Source organism: Taudactylus pleione, unplaced genomic scaffold, assembly GCF_031769625.1.
Source record: "Taudactylus pleione unplaced genomic scaffold, aTauple2 ptg000612l, whole genome shotgun sequence".
NCBI lineage: Eukaryota > Metazoa > Chordata > Amphibia > Anura > Myobatrachidae > Taudactylus > Taudactylus pleione.
Genome location: NW_028285014.1, coordinates 2,168,782 through 2,195,836, shown reverse-complemented (window position 1 = coordinate 2,195,836; position 27,055 = coordinate 2,168,782). Strand labels below are relative to the sequence as shown.

Genomic DNA, 27,055 nt, shown 5'->3' with positions numbered 1-27,055 from the left:
TTTAATTAATTTAACTCTAATGTAATTTGATCTTGATTGGAATGTAGATGGGAAAATCGATCAATTCTTAGGTCTTTAAAAGTTTCTATGCCCTTTAATTCATTCAATCATTGTGCTTCATATTGCTTGGAAATAAATGGGATCAAGATATCAATGTCTGGGAGAGGAAAGATTGAAAGACTGTGGATGTCCTGAGCATACTTCTCAATGTTGGTCATTTTGAGTGTAAAACATAACCAAAGAGTAAGAAAATATTGTCAGAAGTAGGATTTGAACCCACACCTCTTTACAGAGACCAGAATTCCCATTAACTGGAAGAGTAGAATCTTGAGTCTGGCGCCTTAGACCGCTCGGCCATCCTGACATGCACATCAGTATGTCCAAACCTGCTTCCTGTTAGGGTTTATCATTTTACTATTTATATTTTTGATTGTGATTTTGACAAATAATTTGGCCTTGTTGAAAAAGGGGTCATTAAATCAAGATCTTAGATTAATGCATTTCCTCTAAAAGCTGTTTCTTAAATAACATTATTTAGGAAAAATGGCTCAAGCTAAAGTGTTATCCTTCAAAATTACTGTTGCCACCCTTTACTAAGGACTTCATCCTAGCAGAACAGATTAGTTTGTCTTAGAAGAAAATTGTATATCACGTTATATGTAAAGTCTAAGAGCCTTAAAATACTTTCGATGCCAATTATTCTTGTGTTTTATGTTTAGATTACTGAATACTAAAAGAATGTTGTGCAAACAATACTTATTCTTCAAAGGAAGAGATGTACAAGAACACGAGGACATGCACTGAAACTGGAGGGAGGTAGACTTAGAGGAAATTTGATGAAAAATTACTTCACAGAAAGGGTAGTTGATAAATAGAAAAGCCTCCCATCCGATGTTGTTGAAGCTAAACGGTGAAACAATTTAAACACGCTTCGGATAGGCATAAGAATATCCTTAAGAGAAATGTAAGGAGCAAATAGGGTTGAAGTTGCCTAAAGGATACATGAAAAGGAGCAGACTACATGGGCCAAGTGGTTCTTATCTGCCATCAAATTCTGTTTCTATGTAATACATTATTTCAATAGCCATTTTCTACATGAACTGAACTTTAGAATTTTAAAACTAATCATAGTGTCTTTATCATTTAAGAATAATTTAATTAATTTAACTCTAATGTAATTTGATCTTGATTGGAATGTAGATGGGAAAATCGATCAATTCTTAGGTCTTTAAAAGTTTCTATGCCCTTTAATTCATTCAATCATTGTGCTTCATATTGCTTGGAAATAAATGGGATCAAGATATCAATGTCTGGGAGAGGAAAGATTGAAAGACTGTGGATGTCCTGAGCATACTTCTCAATGTCAGTCATTTTGAGTGTAAAACATAACCAAAGAGCAAAAATATATTGTCAGAAGTGGGATTTGAACCTACGCCTCTTTACAGAGACCAGAATTCCCATTAACTGGAAGAGTAAAATCTTGAGTCTCGTGTCTTAGACCGCTCGGCCATCCTGACAAGCACATCAGTATGTCCAAACCTGCTTCCTGTTAGGGTTTATCATTTTACTATTTATATTTTTGATTGTGATTTTGACAAATAATTTGGCCTTGTTGAAAAAGGGGTCATTAAATCAAGATCTTAGATTAATGCATTTCCTCTAAAAGCTGTTTCTTAAATAACATTATTTAGGAAAAATGGCTCAAGCTAAAGTGTTATCCTTCAAAATTACTGTTGCCACCCTTTACTAAGGTCTTCATCCTAGCAGAACCGATTAGTTTGTCTTAGAAGTAAATTGTATATCACGTTATATGTAAAGTCTAAGACCCTTAAAATACTTTCGATGCCAATTATTCTTGTGTTTTATGTTTAGATTACTGAATACTAAAAGAATGTTGTGCAAACAATACTTATTCTTCAAAGGAAGAGATGTACAAGAACACGAGGACATGCACTGAAACTGGAGGGAGGTAGACTTAGAGGAAATTTGATGAAAAATTACTTCACAGAAAGGGTAGTTGATAAATAGAAAAGCCTCCCATCCGATGTTGTTGAAGCTAAACGGTGAAACAATTTAAACACGCTTCGGATAGGCATAAGAATATCCTTAAGAGAAATGTAAGGAGCAAATAGGGTTGAAGTTGCCTAAAGGATACATGAAAAGGAGCAGACTACATGGGCCAAGTGGTTCTTATCTGCCATCAAATTCTGTTTCTATGTAATACATTATTTCAATAGCCAATTTCTACATGAACTGAACTTTAGAATTTTAAAACTAATCATAGTGTCTTTATCATTTAAGAATAATTTAATTAATTTAACTCTAATGTAATTTGATCTTGATTGGAATGTAGATGGGAAAATCGATCAATTCTTAGGTCTTTAAAAGTTTCTATGCCCTTTAATTCATTCAATCATTGTGCTTCATATTGCTTGGAAATAAATGGGATCAAGATATCAATGTCTGGGAGAGGAAAGATTGAAAGACTGTGGATGTCCTGAGCATACTTCTCAATGTCAGTCATTTTGAGTGTAAAACATAACCAAAGAGCAAAAATATATTGTCAGAAGTGGGATTTGAACCTACGCCTCTTTACAGAGACCAGAATTCCCATTAACTGGAAGAGTAAAATCTTGAGTCTGGTGTCTTAGACCGCTCGGCCATCCTGACAAGCACATCAGTATGTCCAAACCTGCTTCCTGTTAGGGTTTATCATTTTACTATTTATATTTTTGATTGTGATTTTGACAAATAATTTGGCCTTGTTGAAAAAGGGGTCATTAAATCAAGATCTTAGATTAATGCATTTCCTCTAAAAGCTGTTTCTTAAATGACATTATTTAGGAAAAATGGCTCAAGCTAAAGTGTTATCCTTCAAAATTACTGTTGCCACCCTTTACTAAGGTCTTCATCCTAGCAGAACCGATTAGTTTGTCTTAGAAGTAAATTGTATATCACGTTACATGTAAAGTCTAAGACCCTTAAAATAGTTTCGATGCCAATTATTCTTGTGTTTTATGTTTAGATTACTGAATACTAAAAGAATGTTGTGCAAACAATACTTATTCTTCAAAGGAAGAGATGTACAAGAACACGAGGACATGCACTGAAACTGGAGGGAGGTAGACTTAGAGGAAATTTGAAGAAAAATTACTTCACAGAAAGGGTAGTTGATAAATAGAAAAGCCTCCCATCCAATGTTGTTGAAGCTAAACGGTGAAACAATTTAAACACGCTTCGGATAGGCATAAGAATATCCTTAAGAGAAATGTAAGGAGCAAATATGGTTGAAGTTGCCTAAAGGATACATGAAAAGGAGCAGACTACATGGGCCAAGTGGTTCTTATCTGCCATCAAATTCTGTTTCTATGTAATACATTATTTCAATAGCCAATTTCTATATGAACTGAACTTTAGAATTTTAAAACTAATCATAGTGTCTTTATCATTTAAGAATAATTTAATTAATTTAACTCTAATGTAATTTGATCTTGATTGGAATGTAGATGATAAAATCGATAAATTCTTAGGTCTTTAAAAGTTTCTATGCCCTTTAATTCATTCAATCATTGTGCTTCATATTGCTGAGAAATAAATGGGATCAAGATATCAATGTCTGGGAGAGGAAAGATTGAAAGACTGTGGATGTCCTGAGCATACTTCTCAATGTCGGTCATTTTGAGTGTAAAACATAACCAAAGAGTAAGAAAATATTGTCAGAAGTGGGATTTGAACCTACGCCTCTTTACAGAGACCAGAATTCCCATTAACTGGAAGAGTAGAATCTTGAGTCTGGTGTGTTAGACTGCTCGGCCATCCTGACATGCACATCAATATGTCCAAACCTGCTTCCTGTTAGGGTTTATCATTTTACTATTTATATTTTTGATTGTGTTTTTGACAAATAATTTGGCCTTGTTGAAAATGGGGTCATTAAATCAAGATCTTAGATTAATGCATTTCCTCTAAAAGCTGTTTCTTAAATAACATTATTTAGGAAAAATGGCTCAAGCTAAAGTGTTATCCTTCAAAATTACTGTTGCCACCCTTTACTAAGGTCTTCATCCTAGCAGAACAGATTAGTTTGTCTTAGAAGTAAATTGTATATCACGTTACATGTAAAGTCTAAGAGCCTTAAAATACTTTCAATGCCAATTATTCTTGTGTTTTATGTTTAGATTACTGAATACTAAAAGAATGTTGAGCAAACAATACTTATTCTTCAAAGGAAGAGATGTACAAGAACACGAGGACATGCACTGAAACTGGAGGGAGGTAGACTTAGAGGAAATTTGATGAAAAATTACTTCACAGAAAGGGTAGTTGATAAATAGAAAAGCCTCCCATCCAAAGTTGTTGAAGCTAAACTGTGAAACAATTTAAACACGCTTCGGATAGGCATAAGAATATCCTTAAGAGAAATGTAAGGAGCAAATAGGGTTGAAGTTGCCTAAAGGATACATGAAAAGGAGCAGACTACATGGGCCAAGTGGTTCTTATCTGCCATCAAATTCTGTTTCTATGTAATACATTATTTCAATAGCCAATTTCTACATGAACTGAACTTTAGAATTTTAAAACTAATCATAGTGTCTTTATCATTTAAGAATAATTTAATTAATTTAACTCTAATGTAATTTGATTTTGATTGGAATGTAGATGGGAAAATCGATCAATTCTTAGGTCTTTAAAAGTTTCTATGCCCTTTAATTCATTCAATCATTGTGCTTCATATTGCTGAGAAATAAATGGGATCAAGATATCAATGTCTGGGAGAGGAAAGATTGAAAGACTGTGGATGTCCTGAGCATACTTCTCAATGTCAGTCATTTTGAGTGTAAAACATAACCAAAGAGTAAGAAAATATTGTCAGAAGTGGGATTTGAACCTACGCCTCTTTACAGAGACCAGAATTCCCATTAACTGGAAGAGTAGAATCTTGAGTCTGGTGTCTTAGACCGCTCGGCCATCCTGACATGCACATCAGTATGTCCAAACCTACTTCCTGTTAGGGTTTATCATTTTACTATTTATATTTTTGATTGTGTTTTTGACAAATAATTTGGCCTTGTTGAAAATGGGGTCATTAAATCAAGATCTTAGATTAATGCATTTCCTCTAAAAGCTGTTTCTTAAATAACTTTATTTAGGAAAAATGGCTCAAGCTAAAGTGTTATCCTTCAAAATTACTGTTGCCACCCTTTACTAAGGTCTTCATCCTAGCAGAACAGATTAGTTTGTCTTAGAAGTAAATTGTATATCACGTTATATGTAAAGTCTAAGAGCCTTAAAATACTTTCAATGCCAATTATTCTTGTGTTTTATGTTTAGATTACTGAATACTAAAAGAATGTTGTGCAAACAATACTTATTCTTCAAAGGAAGAGATGTACAAGAACACGAGGACATGCACTGAAACTGGAGGGAGGTAGACTTAGAGGAAATTTGATGAAAAATTACTTCACAGAAAGGGTAGTTGATAAATAGAAAAGCCTCCCATCCGATGTTGTTGAAGCTAAATGGTGAAACAATTTAAACACGCATCGGATAAGCATAAGAATATCCTTAAGAGAAATGTAAGGAGCAAATAGGGTTGAAGTTGCCTAAAGGATACATGAAAAGGAGCAGACTACATGGGCCAAGTGGTTCTTATCTGCCATCAAATTCTGTTTCTATGTAATACATTATTTCAATAGCCAATTTCTACATGTACTGAACTTTAGAATTTTAAAACTAATCATAGTGTCTTTATCATTTAAGAATAATTTAATTAATTTAACTCTAATGTAATTTGATCTTGATTGGAATGTAGATGGGAAAATCGATCAATTTTTAGTTCTTTAAAAGTTTCTATGCCCTTTAATTCAATCAATCATTGTGCTTCATATTGCTGAGAAATAAATGGGATCAAGATATCAATGTCTGGGAGAGGAAAGATTGAAAGACTGTGGATGTCCTGAGCATACTTCTCAATGTCAGTCATTTTGAGTGTAAAACATAACCAAAGAGTAAGAAAATATTGTCAGAAGTGAGATTTGAACCTCCGCCTCTTTACAGAGACCAGAATTCCCATTAACTGGAAGAGTAGAATCTTGAGTCTGGTGTCTTAGACCGCTCGGCCATCCTGACATGCACATCAGTATGTCCAAACCTGCTTCCTGTTAGGGTTTATCATTTTACTATTTATATTTTTGATTGTGTTTTTGACAAATAATTTGGCCTTGTTGAAAATGGGGTCATTAAATCAAGATCTTAGATTAATGCATTTCCTCTAAAAGCTGTTTCTTAAATAACTTTATTTAGGAAAAATGGCTCAAGCTAAAGTGTTATCCTTCAAAATTACTGTTGCCACCCTTTACTAAGGTCTTCATCCTAGCAGAACAGATTAGTTTGTCTTAGAAGTAAATTGTATATCACGTTATATGTAAAGTCTAAGAGCCTTAAAATACTTTCAATGCCAATTATTCTTGTGTTTTATGTTTAGATTACTGAATACTAAAAGAATGTTGTGCAAACAATACTTATTCTTCAAAGGAAGAGATGTACAAGAACACGAGGACATGCACTGAAACTGGAGGGAGGTAGACTTAGAGGAAATTTGATGAAAAATTACTTCACAGAAAGGGTAGTTGATAAATAGAAAAGCCTCCCATCCGATGTTGTTGAAGCTAAACGGTGAAACAATTTAAACACGCTTCGGATAGGCATAAGAATATCCTTAAGAGAAATGTAAGGAGCAAATAGGGTTGAAGTTGCCTAAAGGATACATGAAAAGGAGCAGACTACATGGGCAAAGTGGTTCTTATCTGCCATCAAATTCTGTTTCTATGTAATACATTATTTCAATAGCCAATTTCTACATGAACTGAACTTTAGAATTTTAAAATTAATCATAGTGTCTTTATCATTTAAGAATAATTTAATTAATTTAACTCTAATGTAATTTGATCTTGATTGGAATGTAGATGGGAAAATCGATCAATTCTTAGGTCTTTAAAAGTTTCTATGCCCTTTAATTCATTCAATCATTGTGCTTCATATTGCTTGGAAATAAATGGGATCAAGATATCAATGTCTGGGAGAGGAAAGATTGAAAGACTGTGGATGTCCTGAGCATACTTCTCAATGTTGGTCATTTTGAGTGTAAAACATAACCAAAGAGTAAGAAAATATTGTCAGAAGTAGGATTTGAACCCACACCTCTTTACAGAGACCAGAATTCCCATTAACTGGAAGAGTAGAATCTTGAGTCTGGCGCCTTAGACCGCTCGGCCATCCTGACATGCACATCAGTATGTCCAAACCTGCTTCCTGTTAGGGTTTATCATTTTACTATTTATATTTTTGATTGTGATTTTGACAAATAATTTGGCCTTGTTGAAAAAGGGGTCATTAAATCAAGATCTTAGATTAATGCATTTCCTCTAAAAGCTGTTTCTTAAATAACATTATTTAGGAAAAATGGCTCAAGCTAAAGTGTTATCCTTCAAAATTACTGTTGCCACCCTTTACTAAGGACTTCATCCTAGCAGAACAGATTAGTTTGTCTTAGAAGAAAATTGTATATCACGTTATATGTAAAGTCTAAGAGCCTTAAAATACTTTCGATGCCAATTATTCTTGTGTTTTATGTTTAGATTACTGAATACTAAAAGAATGTTGTGCAAACAATACTTATTCTTCAAAGGAAGAGATGTACAAGAACACGAGGACATGCACTGAAACTGGAGGGAGGTAGACTTAGAGGAAATTTGATGAAAAATTACTTCACAGAAAGGGTAGTTGATAAATAGAAAAGCCTCCCATCCGATGTTGTTGAAGCTAAACGGTGAAACAATTTAAACACGCTTCGGATAGGCATAAGAATATCCTTAAGAGAAATGTAAGGAGCAAATAGGGTTGAAGTTGCCTAAAGGATACATGAAAAGGAGCAGACTACATGGGCCAAGTGGTTCTTATCTGCCATCAAATTCTGTTTCTATGTAATACATTATTTCAATAGCCATTTTCTACATGAACTGAACTTTAGAATTTTAAAACTAATCATAGTGTCTTTATCATTTAAGAATAATTTAATTAATTTAACTCTAATGTAATTTGATCTTGATTGGAATGTAGATGGGAAAATCGATCAATTCTTAGGTCTTTAAAAGTTTCTATGCCCTTTAATTCATTCAATCATTGTGCTTCATATTGCTTGGAAATAAATGGGATCAAGATATCAATGTCTGGGAGAGGAAAGATTGAAAGACTGTGGATGTCCTGAGCATACTTCTCAATGTCAGTCATTTTGAGTGTAAAACATAACCAAAGAGCAAAAATATATTGTCAGAAGTGGGATTTGAACCTACGCCTCTTTACAGAGACCAGAATTCCCATTAACTGGAAGAGTAAAATCTTGAGTCTCGTGTCTTAGACCGCTCGGCCATCCTGACAAGCACATCAGTATGTCCAAACCTGCTTCCTGTTAGGGTTTATCATTTTACTATTTATATTTTTGATTGTGATTTTGACAAATAATTTGGCCTTGTTGAAAAAGGGGTCATTAAATCAAGATCTTAGATTAATGCATTTCCTCTAAAAGCTGTTTCTTAAATAACATTATTTAGGAAAAATGGCTCAAGCTAAAGTGTTATCCTTCAAAATTACTGTTGCCACCCTTTACTAAGGTCTTCATCCTAGCAGAACCGATTAGTTTGTCTTAGAAGTAAATTGTATATCACGTTATATGTAAAGTCTAAGACCCTTAAAATACTTTCGATGCCAATTATTCTTGTGTTTTATGTTTAGATTACTGAATACTAAAAGAATGTTGTGCAAACAATACTTATTCTTCAAAGGAAGAGATGTACAAGAACACGAGGACATGCACTGAAACTGGAGGGAGGTAGACTTAGAGGAAATTTGATGAAAAATTACTTCACAGAAAGGGTAGTTGATAAATAGAAAAGCCTCCCATCCGATGTTGTTGAAGCTAAACGGTGAAACAATTTAAACACGCTTCGGATAGGCATAAGAATATCCTTAAGAGAAATGTAAGGAGCAAATAGGGTTGAAGTTGCCTAAAGGATACATGAAAAGGAGCAGACTACATGGGCCAAGTGGTTCTTATCTGCCATCAAATTCTGTTTCTATGTAATACATTATTTCAATAGCCAATTTCTACATGAACTGAACTTTAGAATTTTAAAACTAATCATAGTGTCTTTATCATTTAAGAATAATTTAATTAATTTAACTCTAATGTAATTTGATCTTGATTGGAATGTAGATGGGAAAATCGATCAATTCTTAGGTCTTTAAAAGTTTCTATGCCCTTTAATTCATTCAATCATTGTGCTTCATATTGCTTGGAAATAAATGGGATCAAGATATCAATGTCTGGGAGAGGAAAGATTGAAAGACTGTGGATGTCCTGAGCATACTTCTCAATGTCAGTCATTTTGAGTGTAAAACATAACCAAAGAGCAAAAATATATTGTCAGAAGTGGGATTTGAACCTACGCCTCTTTACAGAGACCAGAATTCCCATTAACTGGAAGAGTAAAATCTTGAGTCTGGTGTCTTAGACCGCTCGGCCATCCTGACAAGCACATCAGTATGTCCAAACCTGCTTCCTGTTAGGGTTTATCATTTTACTATTTATATTTTTGATTGTGATTTTGACAAATAATTTGGCCTTGTTGAAAAAGGGGTCATTAAATCAAGATCTTAGATTAATGCATTTCCTCTAAAAGCTGTTTCTTAAATAACATTATTTAGGAAAAATGGCTCAAGCTAAAGTGTTATCCTTCAAAATTACTGTTGCCACCCTTTACTAAGGTCTTCATCCTAGCAGAACAGATTAGTTTGTCTTAGAAGTAAATTGTATATCATGTTATATGTAAAGTCTAAGAGCCTTAAAATACTTTCGATGCCAATTATTCTTGTGTTTTATGTTTAGATTACTGAATACTAAAAGAATGTAGTGCAAACAATACTTATTCTTCAAAGGAAGAGATGTACAAGAACACGAGGACATGCACTGAAACTGGAGGGAGGTAGACTTAGAGGAAATTTGAAGAAAAATTACTTCACAGAAAGGGTAGTTGATAAATAGAAAAGCCTCCCATCCAATGTTGTTGAAGCTAAACGGTGAAACAATTTAAACACGCTTCGGTTAGGCATAAGAATATCCTTAAGAGAAATGTAAGGAGCAAATATGGTTGAAGTTGCCTAAAGGATACATGAAAAGGAGCAGACTACATGGGCCAAGTGGTTCTTATCTGCCATCAAATTCTGTTTCTATGTAATACATTATTTCAATAGCCAATTTCTATATGAACTGAACTTTAGAATTTTAAAACTAATCATAGTGTTTTTATCATTTAAGAATAATTTAATTAATTTAACTCTAATGTAATTTGATCTTGATTGGAATGCAGATGGGAAAATCGATCAATTCTTAGGTCTTTAAAAGTTTCTATGCCCTTTAATTCATTCAATCATTGTGCTTCATATTGCTTAGAAATAAATGGGATCAAGATATCAATGTCTGGGAGAGGAAAGATTGAAAGACTGTGGATGTCCTGAGCATACTTCTCAATGTCAGTCATTTTGAGTGTAAAACATAACCAAAGAGCAAAAATATATTGTCAGAAGTGGGATTTGAACCTACGCCTCTTTACAGAGACCAGAATTCCCATTAACTAGAAGAGTAAAATCTTGAGTCTGGTGTCTTAGACCGCTCGGCCATCCTGACAAGAACATCAGTATGTCCAAACCTGCTTCCTGTTAGGGTTTATCATTTTACTATTTATATTTTTGATTGTGATTTTGACAAATAATTTGGCCTTGTTGAAAAAGGGGTCATTAAATCAAGATCTTAGATTAATGCATTTCCTCTAAAAGCTGTTTCTTAAATGACATTATTTAGGAAAAATGGCTCAAGCTAAAGTGTTATCCTTCAAAATTACTGTTGCCACCCTTTACTAAGGTCTTCATCCTAGCAGAACCGATTAGTTTGTCTTAGAAGTAAATTGTATATCACGTTACATGTAAAGTCTAAGACCCTTAAAATAGTTTCGATGCCAATTATTCTTGTGTTTTATGTTTAGATTACTGAATACTAAAAGAATGTTGTGCAAACAATACTTATTCTTCAAAGGAAGAGATGTACAAGAACACGAGGACATGCACTGAAACTGGAGGGAGGTAGACTTAGAGGAAATTTGAAGAAAAATTACTTCACAGAAAGGGTAGTTGATAAATAGAAAAGCCTCCCATCCGATGTTGTTGAAGCTAAATGGTGAAACAATTTAAACATGCTTGGGATAGGCATAAGAATATCCTTAAGAGAAATGTAAGGAGCAAATAGGTTTGAAGTTGCCTAAAGGATACATGAAAAGGAGCAGACTACGTGGGCCAAGTGGTTCTTATCTGCCATCAAATTCTGTTTCTATGTAAAACATTATTTCAACAGTCAATTTCTACATGAACTGAACTTTAGAATTTTAAAACTAATCATAGTGTCTTTATCATTTAAGAATAATTTAATTAATTTAAGTCTAATGTAATTTGATCTTGATTGGAATGTAGATGGGAAAATCGATCAATTCTTAGGTCTTTAACAGTTTCTATGCCCTTTAATTCATTCAATCATTGTGCTTCATATTGCTGAGAAATAAATGGGATCAAGATATCAATGTCTGGGAGAGGAAAGATTGAAAGACTGTGGATGTCCTGAGCATACTTCTCAATGTCGGTCATTTTGAGTGTAAAACATAACCAAAGAGTAAGAAAATATTGTCAGAAGTGGGATTTGAACCCACACCTCTTTACAGAGACCAGAATTCCCATTAACTGGAAGAGTAGAATCTTGAGTCTGGCGCCTGAGACCGCTCGGCCATCCTGACATGCACGTCAGTATGTCCAAACCTGCTTCCTGTTAGGGTTTATCATTTTACTATTTATATTTTTGATTGTGATTTTGACAAATAATTTGGCCTTGTTGAAAAAGGGGTCATTAAATCAAGATCTTAGATTAATGCATTTCCTCTAAAAGCTGTTTCTTAAATAACATTATTTAGGAAAAATGGCTCAAGCTAAAGTGTTATCCTTCAAAATAACTGTTGCCACCCTTTACTAAGGTCTTCATCCTAGCAGAACAAATTAGTTTGTCTTAGAAGAAAATTGTATATCACGTTATATGTAAAGTCTAAGAGCCTTAAAATACTTTCGATGCCAATTATTCTTGTGTTTTATGTTTAGATTACTGAATACTAAAAGAATGTTGTGCAAACAATACTTATTCTTCAAAGGAAGAGATGTACAAGAACACGAGGACATGCACTGAAACTGGAGGGAGGTAGACTTAGAGGAAATTTGATGAAAAATTACTTCACAGAAAGGGTAGTTGATAAATAGAAAAGCCTCCCATCCGATGTTGTTGAAGCTAAACGGTGAAACAATTTAAACACGCTTCGGATAGGCATAAGAATATCCTTAAGAGAAATGTATGGAGCAAATAGGGTTGAAGTTGCCTAAAGGATACATGAAAAGGAGCAGACTACATGGGCCAAGTGGTTCTTATCTGCCATCAAATTCTGTTTCTATGTAATACATTATTTCAATAGCCAATTTCTACATGAACTGAACTTTAGAATTTTAAAACTAATCATAGTGTCTTTATCATTTAAGAATAATTTAATTAATTTAACTCTAATGTAATTTGATCTTGATTGGAATGTAGATGGGAAAATCGATCAATTCTTAGGTCTTTAAAAGTTTCTATGCCCTTTAATTCATTCAATCATTGTGCTTCATATTGCTTGGAAATAAATGGGATCAAGATATCAATGTCTGGGAGAGGAAAGATTGAAAGACTGTGGATGTCCTGAGCATACTTCTCAATGTCAGTCATTTTGAGTGTAAAACATAACCAAAGAGTAAGAAAATATTGTCAGAAGTGGGATTTGAACCCATGCATCTTTACAGAGCCCAGAATTCCCATTAACTGGAAGAGTAGAATCTTGAGTCTGGCGCCTTAGACCGCTTGGCCATCCTGACAAGCACATCCGTATGTCCGAACCTGCTGTCTGTTAGGGTTTATCAATTTACTATTTATATTTTTGATTGTGATTTTGACAAATAATTTGGACTTGTTGAAAAAGGGGTCATTAAATCAAGATCTTAGATTAATGCATTTCCTCTAAAACCTGTTTCTAAAATAACATTATTTAGGAAAAATGGCTCAAGCTAAAGTGTTATCCTTCAAAATTACTGTTGCCACCCTTTACTAAGGTCTTCATCCTAGCAGAACAGATTAGTTTGTCTTAGAAGTAAATTGTATATCATGTTATATGTAAAGTCTAAGAGCCTTAAAATACTTTCGATGCCAATTATTCTTGTGTTTTATGTTTAGATTACTGAATACTAAATGAATGTAGTGCAAACAATACTTATTCTTCAAAGGAAGAGATGTACAAGAACACGAGGACATGCACTGAAACTGGAGGGAGGTAGACTTAGAGGAATTTTGAAGAAAAATTTCTTCACAGAAAGGGTAGTTGATAAATAGAAAAGCCTCCCATCCAATGTTGTTGAAGCTAAACGGTGAAACAATTTAAACACGCTTCGGATAGGCATAAGAATATCCTTAAGAGAAATGTAAGGAGCAAATATGGTTGAAGTTGCCTAAAGGATACATGAAAAGGAGCAGACTACATGGGCCAAGTGGTTCTTATCTGCCATCAAATTCTGTTTCTATGTAATACATTATTTCAATAGGCAATTTCTATATGAACTGAACTTTAGAATTTTAAAACTAATCATAGTGTCTTTATCATTTAAGAATAATTTAATTAATTTAACTCTAATGTAATTTGATCTTGATTGGAATGCAGATGGGAAAATCGATCAATTCTTAGGTCTTTAAAAGTTTCTATGCCCTTTAATTCATTCAATCATTGTGCTTCATATTGCTGAGAAATAAATGGGATCAAGATATCAATGTCTGGGAGAGGAAAGATTGAAAGACTGTGGATGTCCTGAGCATAATTCTCAATGTCGGTCATTTTGAGTGTAAAACATAACCAAAGAGTAAGAAAATATTGTCAGAAGTGGGATTTGAACCCACGCCTCTTTACAGAGACCAGAATTCCCATTAACTGGAAGAGTAGAATCTTGAGTCTGGTGTCTTAGACCGCTCGGCCATCCTGACAAGCACATCAGTATGTCCAAACCTGCTTCCTGTTAGGGTTTATCATTTTACTATTTATATATTTGATTGTGATTTTGACAAATAATTTGGCCTTGTTGAAAAAGGGGTCATTAAATCAAGATCTTAGATTAATACATTTCCTCTAAAAGCTGTTTCTTAAATAACATTAATTAGGAAAAATGGCTCAAGCTAAAGTGTTATCCTTCAAAATTACTGTTGCCACCCTTTACTAAGGTCTTCATCCTAGCAGAACAGATTAGTTTGTCATAGAAGTAAATTGTATATCACGTTATATGTAAAGTCTAAGACCCTTAAAATACTTTCAATGCCAATTATTCTTGTGTTTTATGTTTAGATTACTGAATACTAAAAGAATGTTGTGCAAACAATCCTTATTCTTCAAAGGAAGAGATGTACAAGAACACGAGGACATGCACTGAAACTGGAGGGAGGTAGACTTAGAGGAAATTTGAAGAAAAATTACTTCACAGAAAGGGTAGTTGATAAATAGAAAAGCCTCCCATCCGATGTTGTTGAAGCTAAATGGTGAAACAATTTAAACATGCTTGGGATAGGCATAAGAATATCCTTAAGAGAAATGTAAGGAGCAAATAGGATTGAAGTTGCCTAAAGGATACATGAAAAGGAGCAGACTACGTGGGCCAAGTGGTTCTTATCTGCCATCAAATTCTGTTTCTATGTAAAACATTATTTCAACAGTCAATTTCTACATGAACTGAACTTTAGAATTTTAAAACTAATCATAGTGTCTTTATCATTTAAGAATAATTTAATTAATTTAAGTCTAATGTAATTTGATCTTGATTGGAATGTAGATGGGAAAATCGATCAATTCTTAGGTCTTTAACAGTTTCTATGCCCTTTAATTCATTCAACCATTGTGCTTCATATTGCTTAGAAATAAATGGGATCAAGATATCAATGTCTGGGAGAGGAAAGATTGAAAGACTGTGGATGTCCTGAGCATACTTCTCAATGTCGGTCATTTTGAGTGTAAAACATAACCAAAGAGCAAGAAAATATGGTCAGAAGTGGGATTTGAACCCACGCCTCTTTACAGAGACCAGAATTCCCATTAACTGGAAGAGTAGAATCTTGAGTCTGGCGCCTTAGACCGCTCAGCCATCCTGACAAGCACATCCGTATGTCCGAACCTGCTGTCTGTTAGGGTTTATCAATTTACTATTTATATTTTTGATTGTGATTTTGACAAATATTTTGGACTTGTTGAAAGAGGGGTCATTAAATCAAGATCTTAGATTAATGCATTTCCTCTAAAAGCTGTTTCTAAAATAACATTATTTAGGAAAAATGGCTCAAGCTAAAGTGTTATCCTTCAAAATTACTGTTGCCACCCTTTACTAAGGTCTTCATCCTAGCAGAACAGATTAGTTTGTCTTAGAAGTAAATTGTATATCATGTTATATGTAAAGTCTAAGAGCCTTAAAATACTTTCGATGCCAATTATTCTTGTGTTTTATGTTTAGATTACTGAATACTAAAAGAATGTAGTGCAAACAATACTTATTCTTCAAAGGAAGAGATGTACAAGAACACGAGGACATGCACTGAAACTGGAGGGAGGTAGACTTAGAGGAAATTTGAAGAAAAATTACTTCACAGAAAGGGTAGTTGATAAATAGAAAAGCCTCCCATCCAATGTTGTTGAAGCTAAACGGTGAAACAATTTAAACACGCTTCGGTTAGGCATAAGAATATCCTTAAGAGAAATGTAAGGAGCAAATATGGTTGAAGTTGCCTAAAGGATACATGAAAAGGAGCAGACTACATGGGCCAAGTGGTTCTTATCTGCCATCAAATTCTGTTTCTATGTAATACATTATTTCAATAGCCAATTTCTATATGAACTGAACTTTAGAATTTTAAAACTAATCATAGTGTCTTTATCATTTAAGAATAATTTAATTAATTTAAGTCTAATGTAATTTGATCTTGATTGGAATGCAGATGGGAAAATCGATCAATTCTTAGGTCTTTAAAAGTTTCTATGCCCTTTAATTCATTCAATCATTGTGCTTCATATTGCTGAGAAATAAATGGGATCAAGATATCAATGTCTGGGAGAGGAAAGATTGAAAGACTGTGGATGTCCTGAGCATACTTCTCAATGTCGGTCATTTTGAGTGTAAAACATAACCAAAGAGTAAGAAAATATTGTCAGAAGTGGGATTTGAACCCACGCCTCTTTACTGAGACCAGAATTCCCATTAACTGGAAGAGTAGAAACTTGAGTCTGGTGTCTTAGACCGCTCGGCCATCCTGACAAGCACATCCGTATGTCCGAACCTGCTGTCTGTTAGGGTTTATCAATTTACTATTTATATTTTTGATTGTGATTTTGACAAATAATTTGGACTTGTTGAAAAAGGGGTTATTAAATCAAGATCTTTGATTAATGCATTTCCTCTAAAAGCTGTTTCTAAAATAACATTATTTAGGAAAAATGGCTCAAGCTAAAGTGTTATCCTTCAAAATTACTGTTGCCACCCTTTACTAAGGTCTTCATCCTAGCAGAACAGATTAGTTTGTCTTAGAAGTAAATTGTATATCACGTTATATGTAAAGTCTAAGAGCCTTAAAATACTTTCGATGCCAATTATTCTTGTGTTTTATGTTTAGATTACTGAATACTAAAAGAATGTTGTGCAAACAATCCTTATTCTTCAAAGGAAGAGATGTACAAGAACACAAGGACATGCACTGAAACTGGAGGGAGGTAGACTTAGAGGAAATTTGATGAAAAATTACTTCACAGAAAGGGTAGTTGATAAATAGAAAAGCCTCCCATCCGATGTTGTTGAAGCTAAACGGTGAAACAATTTAAACACGCTTCGGATAGGCATAAGAATATCCTTAAGAGAAATGTAAGGAGCAAATAGGGTTGAAGTTGCCTAAAGGATACATGAAAAGGAGCAGACTACATGGGCCAAGTGGTTCTTATCTGCCATCAAATTCTGTTTCTATGTAATACATTATTTCAATAGCCAATTTCTACATGAACTGAACTTTAGAATTTTAAAACTAATCATAGTGTCTTTATCATTTAAGAATAATTTAATTAATTTAACTCTAATGTAATTTGATCTTGATTGGAATGTAGATGGGAAAATCGATCAATTCTTAGGTCTTTAAAAGTTTCTATGCCCTTTAATTCATTCAATCATTGTGCTTCATATTGCTTGGAAATAAATGGGATCAAGATATCAATGTCTGGGAGAGGAAAGATTGAAAGACTGTGGATGTCCTGAGCATACTTCTCAATGTCAGTCATTTTGAGTGTAAAACATAACCAAAGAGTAAGAAAATATTGTCAGAAGTGGGATTTGAACCCATGCATCTTTACAGAGCCCAGAATTCCCATTAACTGGAAGAGTAGAATCTTGAGTCTGGCGCCTTAGACCGCTCGGCCATCCTGACAAGCACATCCGTATGTCCGAACCTGCTGTCTGTTAGGGTTTATCAATTTACTATTTATATTTTTGATTGTGATTTTGACAAATAATTTGGACTTGTTGAAAAAGGGGTCATTAAATCAAGATCTTAGATTAATGCATTTCCTCTAAAACCTGTTTCTAAAATAACATTATTTAGGAAAAATGGCTCAAGCTAAAGTGTTATCCTTCAAAATTACTGTTGCCACCCTTTACTAAGGTCTTCATCCTAGCAGAACAGATTAGTTTGTCTTAGAAGTAAATTGTATATCATGTTATATGTAAAGTCTAAGAGCCTTAAAATACTTTCGATGCCAATTATTCTTGTGTTTTATGTTTAGATTACTGAATACTAAATGAATGTAGTGCAAACAATACTTATTCTTCAAAGGAAGAGATGTACAAGAACACGAGGACATGCACTGAAACTGGAGGGAGGTAGACTTAGAGGAAATTTGAAGAAAAATTTCTTCACAGAAAGGGTAGTTGATAAATAGAAAAGCCTCCCATCCAATGTTGTTGAAGCTAAACGGTGAAACAATTTAAACACGCTTCGGATAGGCATAAGAATATCCTTAAGAGAAATGTAAGGAGCAAATATGGTTGAAGTTGCCTAAAGGATACATGAAAAGGAGCAGACTACATGGGCCAAGTGGTTCTTATCTGCCATCAAATTCTGTTTCTATGTAATACATTATTTCAATAGGCAATTTCTATATGAACTGAACTTTAGAATTTTAAAACTAATCATAGTGTCTTTATCATTTAAGAATAATTTAATTAATTTAACTCTAATGTAATTTGATCTTGATTGGAATGCAGATGGGAAAATCGATCAATTCTTAGGTCTTTAAAAGTTTCTATGCCCTTTAATTCATTCAATCATTGTGCTTCATATTGCTGAGAAATAAATGGGATCAAGATATCAATGTCTGGGAGAGGAAAGATTGAAAGACTGTGGATGTCCTGAGCATAATTCTCAATGTCGGTCATTTTGAGTGTAAAACATAACCAAAGAGTAAGAAAATATTGTCAGAAGTGGGATTTGAACCCACGCCTCTTTACAGAGACCAGAATTCCCATTAACTGGAAGAGTAGAATCTTGAGTCTGGTGTCTTAGACCGCTCGGCCATCCTGACAAGCACATCAGTATGTCCAAACCTGCTTCCTGTTTTAGTTTATCATTTTACTATTTATATATTTGATTGTGATTTTGACAAATAATTTGGCCTTGTTGAAAAAGGGGTCATTAAATCAAGATCTTAGATTAATACATTTCCTCTAAAAGCTGTTTCTTAAATAACATTAATTAGGAAAAATGGCTCAAGCTAAAGTGTTATCCTTCAAAATTACTGTTGCCACCCTTTACTAAGGTCTTCATCCTAGCAGAACAGATTAGTTTGTCATAGAAGTAAATTGTATATCACATTATATGTAAAGTCTAAGACCCTTAAAATACTTTCAATGCCAATTATTCTTGTGTTTTATGTTTAGATTACTGAATACTAAAAGAATGTTGTGCAAACAATCCTTATTCTTCAAAGGAAGAGATGTACAAGAACACGAGGACATGCACTGAAACTGGAGGGAGGTAGACTTAGAGGAAATTTGAAGAAAAATTACTTTACAGAAAGGGTAGTTGATAAATAGAAAAGCCTCCCATCCGATGTTGTTGAAGCTAAATGGTGAAACAATTTAAACATGCTTGGGATAGGCATAAGAATATCCTTAAGAGAAATGTAAGGAGCAAATAGGATTGAAGTTGCCTAAAGGATACATGAAAAGGAGCAGACTACGTGGGCTAAGTGGTTCTTATCTGCCATCAAATTCTGTTTCTATGTAAAACATTATTTCAACAGTCAATTTCTACATGAACTGAACTTTAGAATTTTAAAACTAATCATAGTGTCTTTATCATTTAAGAATAATTTAATTAATTTAAGTCTAATGTAATTTGATCTTGATTGGAATGTAGATGGGAAAATCGATCAATTCTTAGGTCTTTAACAGTTTCTATGCCCTTTAATTCATTCAACCATTGTGCTTCATATTGCTTAGAAATAAATGGGATCAAGATATCAATGTCTGGGAGAGGAAAGATTGAAAGACTGTGGATGTCCTGAGCATACTTCTCAATGTCGGTCATTTTGAGTGTAAAACATAACCAAAGAGCAAGAAAATATTGTCAGAAGTGGGATTTGAACCCACGCCTCTTTACAGAGACCAGAATTCCCATTAACTGGAAGAGTAGAATCTTGAGTCTGGCGCCTTAGACCGCTCAGCCATCCTGACAAGCACATCCGTATGTCCGAACCTGCTGTCTGTTAGGGTTTATCAATTTACTATTTATATTTTTGATTGTGATTTTGACAAATATTTTGGACTTGTTGAAAGAGGGGTCATTAAATCAACATCTTAGATTAATGCATTTCCTCTAAAAGCTGTTTCTAAAATAACATTATTTAGGAAAAATGGCTCAAGCTAAAGTGTTATCCTTCAAAATTACTGTTGCCACCCTTTACTAAGGTCTTCATCCTAGCAGAACAGATTAGTTTGTCTTAGAAGTAAATTGTATATCATGTTATATGTAAAGTCTAAGAGCCTTAAAATACTTTCGATGCCAATTATTCTTGTGTTTTATGTTTAGATTACTGAATACTAAAAGAATGTAGTGCAAACAATACTTATTCTTCAAAGGAAGAGATGTACAAGAACACGAGGACATGCACTGAAACTGGAGGGAGGTAGACTTAGAGGAAATTTGAAGAAAAATTACTTCACAGAAAGGGTAGTTGATAAATAGAAAAGCCTCCCATCCAATGTTGTTGAAGCTAAACGGTGAAACAATTTAAACACGCTTCGGTTAGGCATAAGAATATCCTTAAGAGAAATGTAAGGAGCAAATATGGTTGAAGTTGCCTAAAGGATACATGAAAAGGAGCAGACTACATGGGCCAAGTGGTTCTTATCTGCCATCAAATTCTGTTTCTATGTAATACATTATTTCAATAGCCAATTTCTATATGAACTGAACTTTAGAATTTTAAAACTAATCATAGTGTCTTTATCATTTAAGAATAATTTAATTAATTTAAGTCTAATGTAATTTGATCTTGATTGGAATGCAGATGGGAAAATCGATCAATTCTTAGGTCTTTAAAAGTTTCTATGCCCTTTAATTCATTCAATCATTGTGCTTCATATTGCTGAGAAATAAATGGGATCAAGATATCAATGTCTGGGAGAGGAAAGATTGAAAGACTGTGGATGTCCTGAGCATACTTCTCAATGTCGGTCATTTTGAGTGTAAAACATAACCAAAGAGTAAGAAAATATTGTCAGAAGTGGGATTTGAACCCACGCCTCTTTACTGAGACCAGAATTCCCATTAACTGGAAGAGTAGAAACTTGAGTCTGGTGTCTTAGACCGCTCGGCCATCCTGACAAGCACATCCGTATGTCCGAACCTGCTGTCTGTTAGGGTTTATCAATTTACTATTTATATTTTTGATTGTGATTTTGACAAATAATTTGGACTTGTTGAAAAAGGGGTCATTAAATCAAGATCTTTGATTAATGCATTTCCTCTAAAAGCTGTTTCTAAAATAACATTATTTAGGAAAAATGGCTCAAGCTAAAGTGTTATCCTTCAAAATTACTGTTGCCACCCTTTACTAAGGTCTTCATCCTAGCAGAACAGATTAGTTTGTCTTAGAAGTAAATTGTATATCACGTTATATGTAAAGTCTAAGAGCCTTAAAATACTTTCGATGCCAATTATTCTTGTGTTTTATGTTTAGATTACTGAATACTAAAAGAATGTTGTGCAAACAATCCTTATTCTTCAAAGGAAGAGATGTACAAGAACACGAGGACATGCACTGAAACTGGAGGGAGGTAGACTTAGAGGAAATTTGATGAAAAATTACTTCACAGAAAGGGTAGTTGATAAATAGAAAAGCCTCCCATCCGATGTTGTTGAAGCTAAACGGTGAAACAATTTAAACACGCTTCGGATAGGCATAAGAATATCCTTAAGAGAAATGTAAGGAGCAAATAGGGTTGAAGTTGCCTAAAGGATACATGAAAAGGAGCAGACTACATGGGCCAAGTGGTTCTTATCTGCCATCAAATTCTGTTTCTATGTAATACATTATTTCAATAGCCAATTTCTACATGAACTGAACTTTAGAATTTTAAAACTAATCATAGTGTCTTTATCATTTAAGAATAATTTAATTAATTTAACTCTAATGTAATTTGATCTTGATTGGAATGTAGATGGGAAAATCGATCAATTCTTAGGTCTTTAAAAGTTTCTATGCCCTTTAATTCATTCAATCATTGTGCTTCATATTGCTTGGAAATAAATGGGATCAAGATATCAATGTCTGGGAGAGGAAAGATTGAAAGACTGTGGATGTCCTGAGCATACTTCTCAATGTCAGTCATTTTGAGTGTAAAACATAACCAAAGAGTAAGAAAATATTGTCAGAAGTGGGATTTGAACCCATGCATCTTTACAGAGCCCAGAATTCCCATTAACTGGAAGAGTAGAATCTTGAGTCTGGCGCCTTAGACCGCTCGGCCATCCTGACAAGCACATCCGTATGTCCGAACCTGCTGTCTGTTAGGGTTTATCAATTTACTATTTATATTTTTGATTGTGATTTTGACAAATAATTTGGACTTGTTGAAAAAGGGGTCATTAAATCAAGATCTTAGATTAATGCATTTCCTCTAAAACCTGTTTCTAAAATAACATTATTTAGGAAAAATGGCTCAAGCTAAAGTGTTATCCTTCAAAATTACTGTTGCCACCCTTTACTAAGGTCTTCATCCTAGCAGAACAGATTAGTTTGTCTTAGAAGTAAATTGTATATCATGTTATATGTAAAGTCTAAGAGCCTTAAAATACTTTCGATGCCAATTATTCTTGTGTTTTATGTTTAGATTACTGAATACTAAATGAATGTAGTGCAAACAATACTTATTCTTCAAAGGAAGAGATGTACAAGAACACGAGGACATGCACTGAAACTGGAGGGAGGTAGACTTAGAGGAAATTTGAAGAAAAATTTCTTCACAGAAAGGGTAGTTGATAAATAGAAAAGCCTCCCATCCAATGTTGTTGAAGCTAAACGGTGAAACAATTTAAACACGCTTCGGATAGGCATAAGAATATCCTTAAGAGAAATGTAAGGAGCAAATATGGTTGAAGTTGCCTAAAGGATACATGAAAAGGAGCAGACTACATGGGCCAAGTGGTTCTTATCTGCCATCAAATTCTGTTTCTATGTAATACATTATTTCAATAGGCAATTTCTATATGAACTGAACTTTAGAATTTTAAAACTAATCATAGTGTCTTTATCATTTAAGAATAATTTAATTAATTTAACTCTAATGTAATTTGATCTTGATTGGAATGCAGATGGGAAAATCGATCAATTCTTAGGTCTTTAAAAGTTTCTATGCCCTTTAATTCATTCAATCATTGTGCTTCATATTGCTGAGAAATAAATGGGATCAAGATATCAATGTCTGGGAGAGGAAAGATTGAAAGACTGTGGATGTCCTGAGCATAATTCTCAATGTCGGTCATTTTGAGTGTAAAACATAACCAAAGAGTAAGAAAATATTGTCAGAAGTGGGATTTGAACCCACGCCTCTTTACAGAGACCAGAATTCCCATTAACTGGAAGAGTAGAATCTTGAGTCTGGTGTCTTAGACCGCTCGGCCATCCTGACAAGCACATCAGTATGTCCAAACCTGCTTCCTGTTTTAGTTTATCATTTTACTATTTATATATTTGATTGTGATTTTGACAAATAATTTGGCCTTGTTGAAAAAGGGGTCATTAAATCAAGATCTTAGATTAATACATTTCCTCTAAAAGCTGTTTCTTAAATAACATTAATTAGGAAAAATGGCTCAAGCTAAAGTGTTATCCTTCAAAATTACTGTTGCCACCCTTTACTAAGGTCTTCATCCTAGCAGAACAGATTAGTTTGTCATAGAAGTAAATTGTATATCACATTATATGTAAAGTCTAAGACCCTTAAAATACTTTCAATGCCAATTATTCTTGTGTTTTATGTTTAGATTACTGAATACTAAAAGAATGTTGTGCAAACAATCCTTATTCTTCAAAGGAAGAGATGTACAAGAACACGAGGACATGCACTGAAACTGGAGGGAGGTAGACTTAGAGGAAATTTGAAGAAAAATTACTTTACAGAAAGGGTAGTTGATAAATAGAAAAGCCTCCCATCCGATGTTGTTGAAGCTAAATGGTGAAACAATTTAAACATGCTTGGGATAGGCATAAGAATATCCTTAAGAGAAATGTAAGGAGCAAATAGGATTGAAGTTGCCTAAAGGATACATGAAAAGGAGCAGACTACGTGGGCTAAGTGGTTCTTATCTGCCATCAAATTCTGTTTCTATGTAAAACATTATTTCAACAGTCAATTTCTACATGAACTGAACTTTAGAATTTTAAAACTAATCATAGTGTCTTTATCATTTAAGAATAATTTAATTAATTTAAGTCTAATGTAATTTGATCTTGATTGGAATGTAGATGGGAAAATCGATCAATTCTTAGGTCTTTAACAGTTTCTATGCCCTTTAATTCATTCAACCATTGTGCTTCATATTGCTTAGAAATAAATGGGATCAAGATATCAATGTCTGGGAGAGGAAAGATTGAAAGACTGTGGATGTCCTGAGCATACTTCTCAATGTCGGTCATTTTGAGTGTAAAACATAACCAAAGAGCAAGAAAATATTGTCAGAAGTGGGATTTGAACCCACGCCTCTTTACAGAGACCAGAATTCCCATTAACTGGAAGAGTAGAATCTTGAGTCTGGCGCCTTAGACCGCTCAGCCATCCTGACAAGCACATCCGTATGTCCGAACCTGCTGTCTGTTAGGGTTTATCAATTTACTATTTATATTTTTGATTGTGATTTTGACAAATATTTTGGACTTGTTGAAAGAGGGGTCATTAAATCAACATCTTAGATTAATGCATTTCCTCTAAAAGCTGTTTCTAAAATAACATTATTTAGGAAAAATGGCTCAAGCTAAAGTGTTATCCTTCAAAATTACTGTTGCCACCCTTTACTAAGGTCTTCATCCTAGCAGAACAGATTAGTTTGTCTTAGAAGTAAATTGTATATCATGTTATATGTAAAGTCTAAGAGCCTTAAAATACTTTCGATGCCAATTATTCTTGTGTTTTATGTTTAGATTACTGAATACTAAAAGAATGTAGTGCAAACAATACTTATTCTTCAAAGCAAGAGATGTACAAGAACACGAGGACATGCACTGAAACTGGAGGGAGGTAGACTTAGAGGAAATTTGAAGAAAAATTACTTCACAGAAAGGGTAGTTGATAAATAGAAAAGCCTCCCATCCAATGTTGTTGAAGCTAAACGGTGAAACAATTTAAACATGCTTCGGATAGGCATAAGAATATCCTTAAGAGAAATGTAAGGAGCAAATATGGTTGAAGTTGCCTAAAGGATACATGAAAAGGAGCAGACTACATGGGCCAAGTGGTTCTTATCTGCCATCAAATTCTGTTTCTATGTAATACATTATTTCAATAGGCAATTTCTATATGAACTGAACTTTAGAATTTTAAAACTAATCATAGTTTCTTTATCATTTAAGAATAATTTAATTAATTTAACTCTAATGTAATTTGATCTTGATTGGAATGCAGATGGGAAAATCGATCAATTCTTAGGTCTTTAACAGTTTCTATGCCCTTTAATTCATTCAATCATTGTGCTTCATATTGCTGAGAAATAAATGGGATCAAGATATCAATGTCTGGGAGAGGAAAGATTGAAAGACTGTGGATGTCCTGAGCATACTTCTCAATGTCGGTCATTTTGAGTGTAAAACATAACCAAAGAGTAAGAAAATATTGTCAGAAGTGGGATTTGAACCCACGCCTCTTTACAGAGACCAGAATTCCCATTAACTGGAAGAGTAGAATCTTGAGTCTGGTGTCTTAGACCGCTCGGCCATCCTGACATGCACATCAGTATGTCCAAACCTGCTTCCTGTTAGGGTTTATCATTTTACTATTTATATATTTGATTGTGATTTTGACAAATAATTTGGCCTTGTTGAAAATGGGGTCATTAAATCAAGATCTTAGATTAATACATTTCCTCTAAAAGCTGTTTCTTAAATAACATTAATTAGGAAAAATGGCTCAAGCTAAAGTGTTATCCTTCAAAATTACTGTTGCCACCCTTTACTAAGGTCTTCATCCTAGCAGAACAGATTAGTTTGTCATAGAAGTAAATTGTATATCACGTTATATGTAAAGTCTAAGAGCCTTAAAATACTTTCAATGCCAATTATTCTTGTGTTTTATGTTTAGATTACTGAATACTAAAAGAATGTTGTGCAAACAATACTTATTCTTCAAAGGAAGAGATGTACAAGAACACGAGGACATGCACTGAACCTGGAGGGAGGTAGACTTAGAGGAAATTTGATGAAAAATTACTTCACAGAAAGGGTAGTTGATAAATAGAAAAGCCTCCCATCCGATGTTGTTGAAGCTAAACGGTGAAACAATTTAAACACGCTTCGGATAGGCATAAGAATATCCTTAAGAGAAATGTAAGGAGCAAATAGGGTTGAAGTTGGCTAAAGGATACATGAAAAGGAGCAGACTACATGGGCCAAGTGGTTCTTATCTGCCATCAAATTCTGTTTCTATGTAATACATTATTTCAATAGCCAATTTCTACATGAACTGAACTTTAGAATTTTAAAACTAATCATAGTGTCTTTATCATTTAAGAATAATTTAATTAATTTAACTCTAATGTAATTTGCTCTTGATTGGAATGTAGATGGGAAAATCGATCAATTCTTAGGTCTTTAAAAGTTTCTATGCCCTTTAATTCATTCAATCATTGTGCTTCTTATTGCTTAGAAATAAATGGGATCAAGATATCAATGTCTGGGAGAGGAAAGATTGTAAGACTGTGGATGTCCTGAGCATACTTCTCAATGTCAGTCATTCTGAGTGTAAAACATAACCAAAGAGCAAAAATATATTGTCAGAAATGGGATTTGAACCTACGCCTCTTTACAGAGACCAGAATTCCCATTAACTGGAAGAGTAGAATCTTGAGTCTGGTGTCTTAGACCGCTCGGCCATCCTGACAAGAACATCAGTATGTCCAAACCTGCTTCCTGTTAGGGTTTATCATTTTACTATTTATATTTTTGATTGTGATTTTGACAAATAATTTGGCCTTGTTGAAAAAGGGGTCATTAAATCAAGATCTTAGATTAATGCATTTCCTCTAAAAGCTGTTTCTAAAATAACATTATTT

At 33.8% G+C, this 27,055-nt stretch overlaps 10 non-coding genes across 10 annotated transcripts; all 10 read right to left on the bottom strand.

Moving 5' to 3' along the window:
* Positions 1 to 255: 255 nt before the first annotated feature.
* Positions 256 to 364, bottom strand: TRNAL-CAA (transfer RNA leucine (anticodon CAA)). Its single transcript has 2 exons — positions 327 to 364; positions 256 to 301 (listed from the first exon to the last, which is right to left on the bottom strand). It is a non-coding gene; the product is annotated as a tRNA-Leu (tRNA).
* Positions 365 to 7,173: 6,809 nt separating this feature from the next.
* Positions 7,174 to 7,282, bottom strand: TRNAL-CAA (transfer RNA leucine (anticodon CAA)). The gene is made up of 2 exons: positions 7,245 to 7,282; positions 7,174 to 7,219 (listed from the first exon to the last, which is right to left on the bottom strand). It is a non-coding gene; the product is annotated as a tRNA-Leu (tRNA).
* Positions 7,283 to 11,785: 4,503 nt separating this feature from the next.
* On the bottom strand, positions 11,786 to 11,894 carry TRNAL-CAA (transfer RNA leucine (anticodon CAA)). The gene is made up of 2 exons: positions 11,857 to 11,894; positions 11,786 to 11,831 (listed from the first exon to the last, which is right to left on the bottom strand). It is a non-coding gene; the product is annotated as a tRNA-Leu (tRNA).
* Positions 11,895 to 14,091: 2,197 nt separating this feature from the next.
* TRNAL-CAA (transfer RNA leucine (anticodon CAA)) lies at positions 14,092 to 14,200 on the bottom strand. The gene is made up of 2 exons: positions 14,163 to 14,200; positions 14,092 to 14,137 (listed from the first exon to the last, which is right to left on the bottom strand). It is a non-coding gene; the product is annotated as a tRNA-Leu (tRNA).
* Positions 14,201 to 15,244: 1,044 nt separating this feature from the next.
* Positions 15,245 to 15,353, bottom strand: TRNAL-CAA (transfer RNA leucine (anticodon CAA)). The gene is made up of 2 exons: positions 15,316 to 15,353; positions 15,245 to 15,290 (listed from the first exon to the last, which is right to left on the bottom strand). It is a non-coding gene; the product is annotated as a tRNA-Leu (tRNA).
* Positions 15,354 to 18,703: 3,350 nt separating this feature from the next.
* Positions 18,704 to 18,812, bottom strand: TRNAL-CAA (transfer RNA leucine (anticodon CAA)). Its single transcript has 2 exons — positions 18,775 to 18,812; positions 18,704 to 18,749 (listed from the first exon to the last, which is right to left on the bottom strand). It is a non-coding gene; the product is annotated as a tRNA-Leu (tRNA).
* A 1,044-nt stretch (positions 18,813 to 19,856) lies between these two features.
* On the bottom strand, positions 19,857 to 19,965 carry TRNAL-CAA (transfer RNA leucine (anticodon CAA)). Its single transcript has 2 exons — positions 19,928 to 19,965; positions 19,857 to 19,902 (listed from the first exon to the last, which is right to left on the bottom strand). It is a non-coding gene; the product is annotated as a tRNA-Leu (tRNA).
* A 3,350-nt stretch (positions 19,966 to 23,315) lies between these two features.
* Positions 23,316 to 23,424, bottom strand: TRNAL-CAA (transfer RNA leucine (anticodon CAA)). The gene is made up of 2 exons: positions 23,387 to 23,424; positions 23,316 to 23,361 (listed from the first exon to the last, which is right to left on the bottom strand). It is a non-coding gene; the product is annotated as a tRNA-Leu (tRNA).
* Positions 23,425 to 24,468: 1,044 nt separating this feature from the next.
* On the bottom strand, positions 24,469 to 24,577 carry TRNAL-CAA (transfer RNA leucine (anticodon CAA)). The gene is made up of 2 exons: positions 24,540 to 24,577; positions 24,469 to 24,514 (listed from the first exon to the last, which is right to left on the bottom strand). It is a non-coding gene; the product is annotated as a tRNA-Leu (tRNA).
* A 1,044-nt stretch (positions 24,578 to 25,621) lies between these two features.
* TRNAL-CAA (transfer RNA leucine (anticodon CAA)) lies at positions 25,622 to 25,730 on the bottom strand. Its single transcript has 2 exons — positions 25,693 to 25,730; positions 25,622 to 25,667 (listed from the first exon to the last, which is right to left on the bottom strand). It is a non-coding gene; the product is annotated as a tRNA-Leu (tRNA).
* Between the last annotated feature and the right edge of the window lie 1,325 nt (positions 25,731 to 27,055).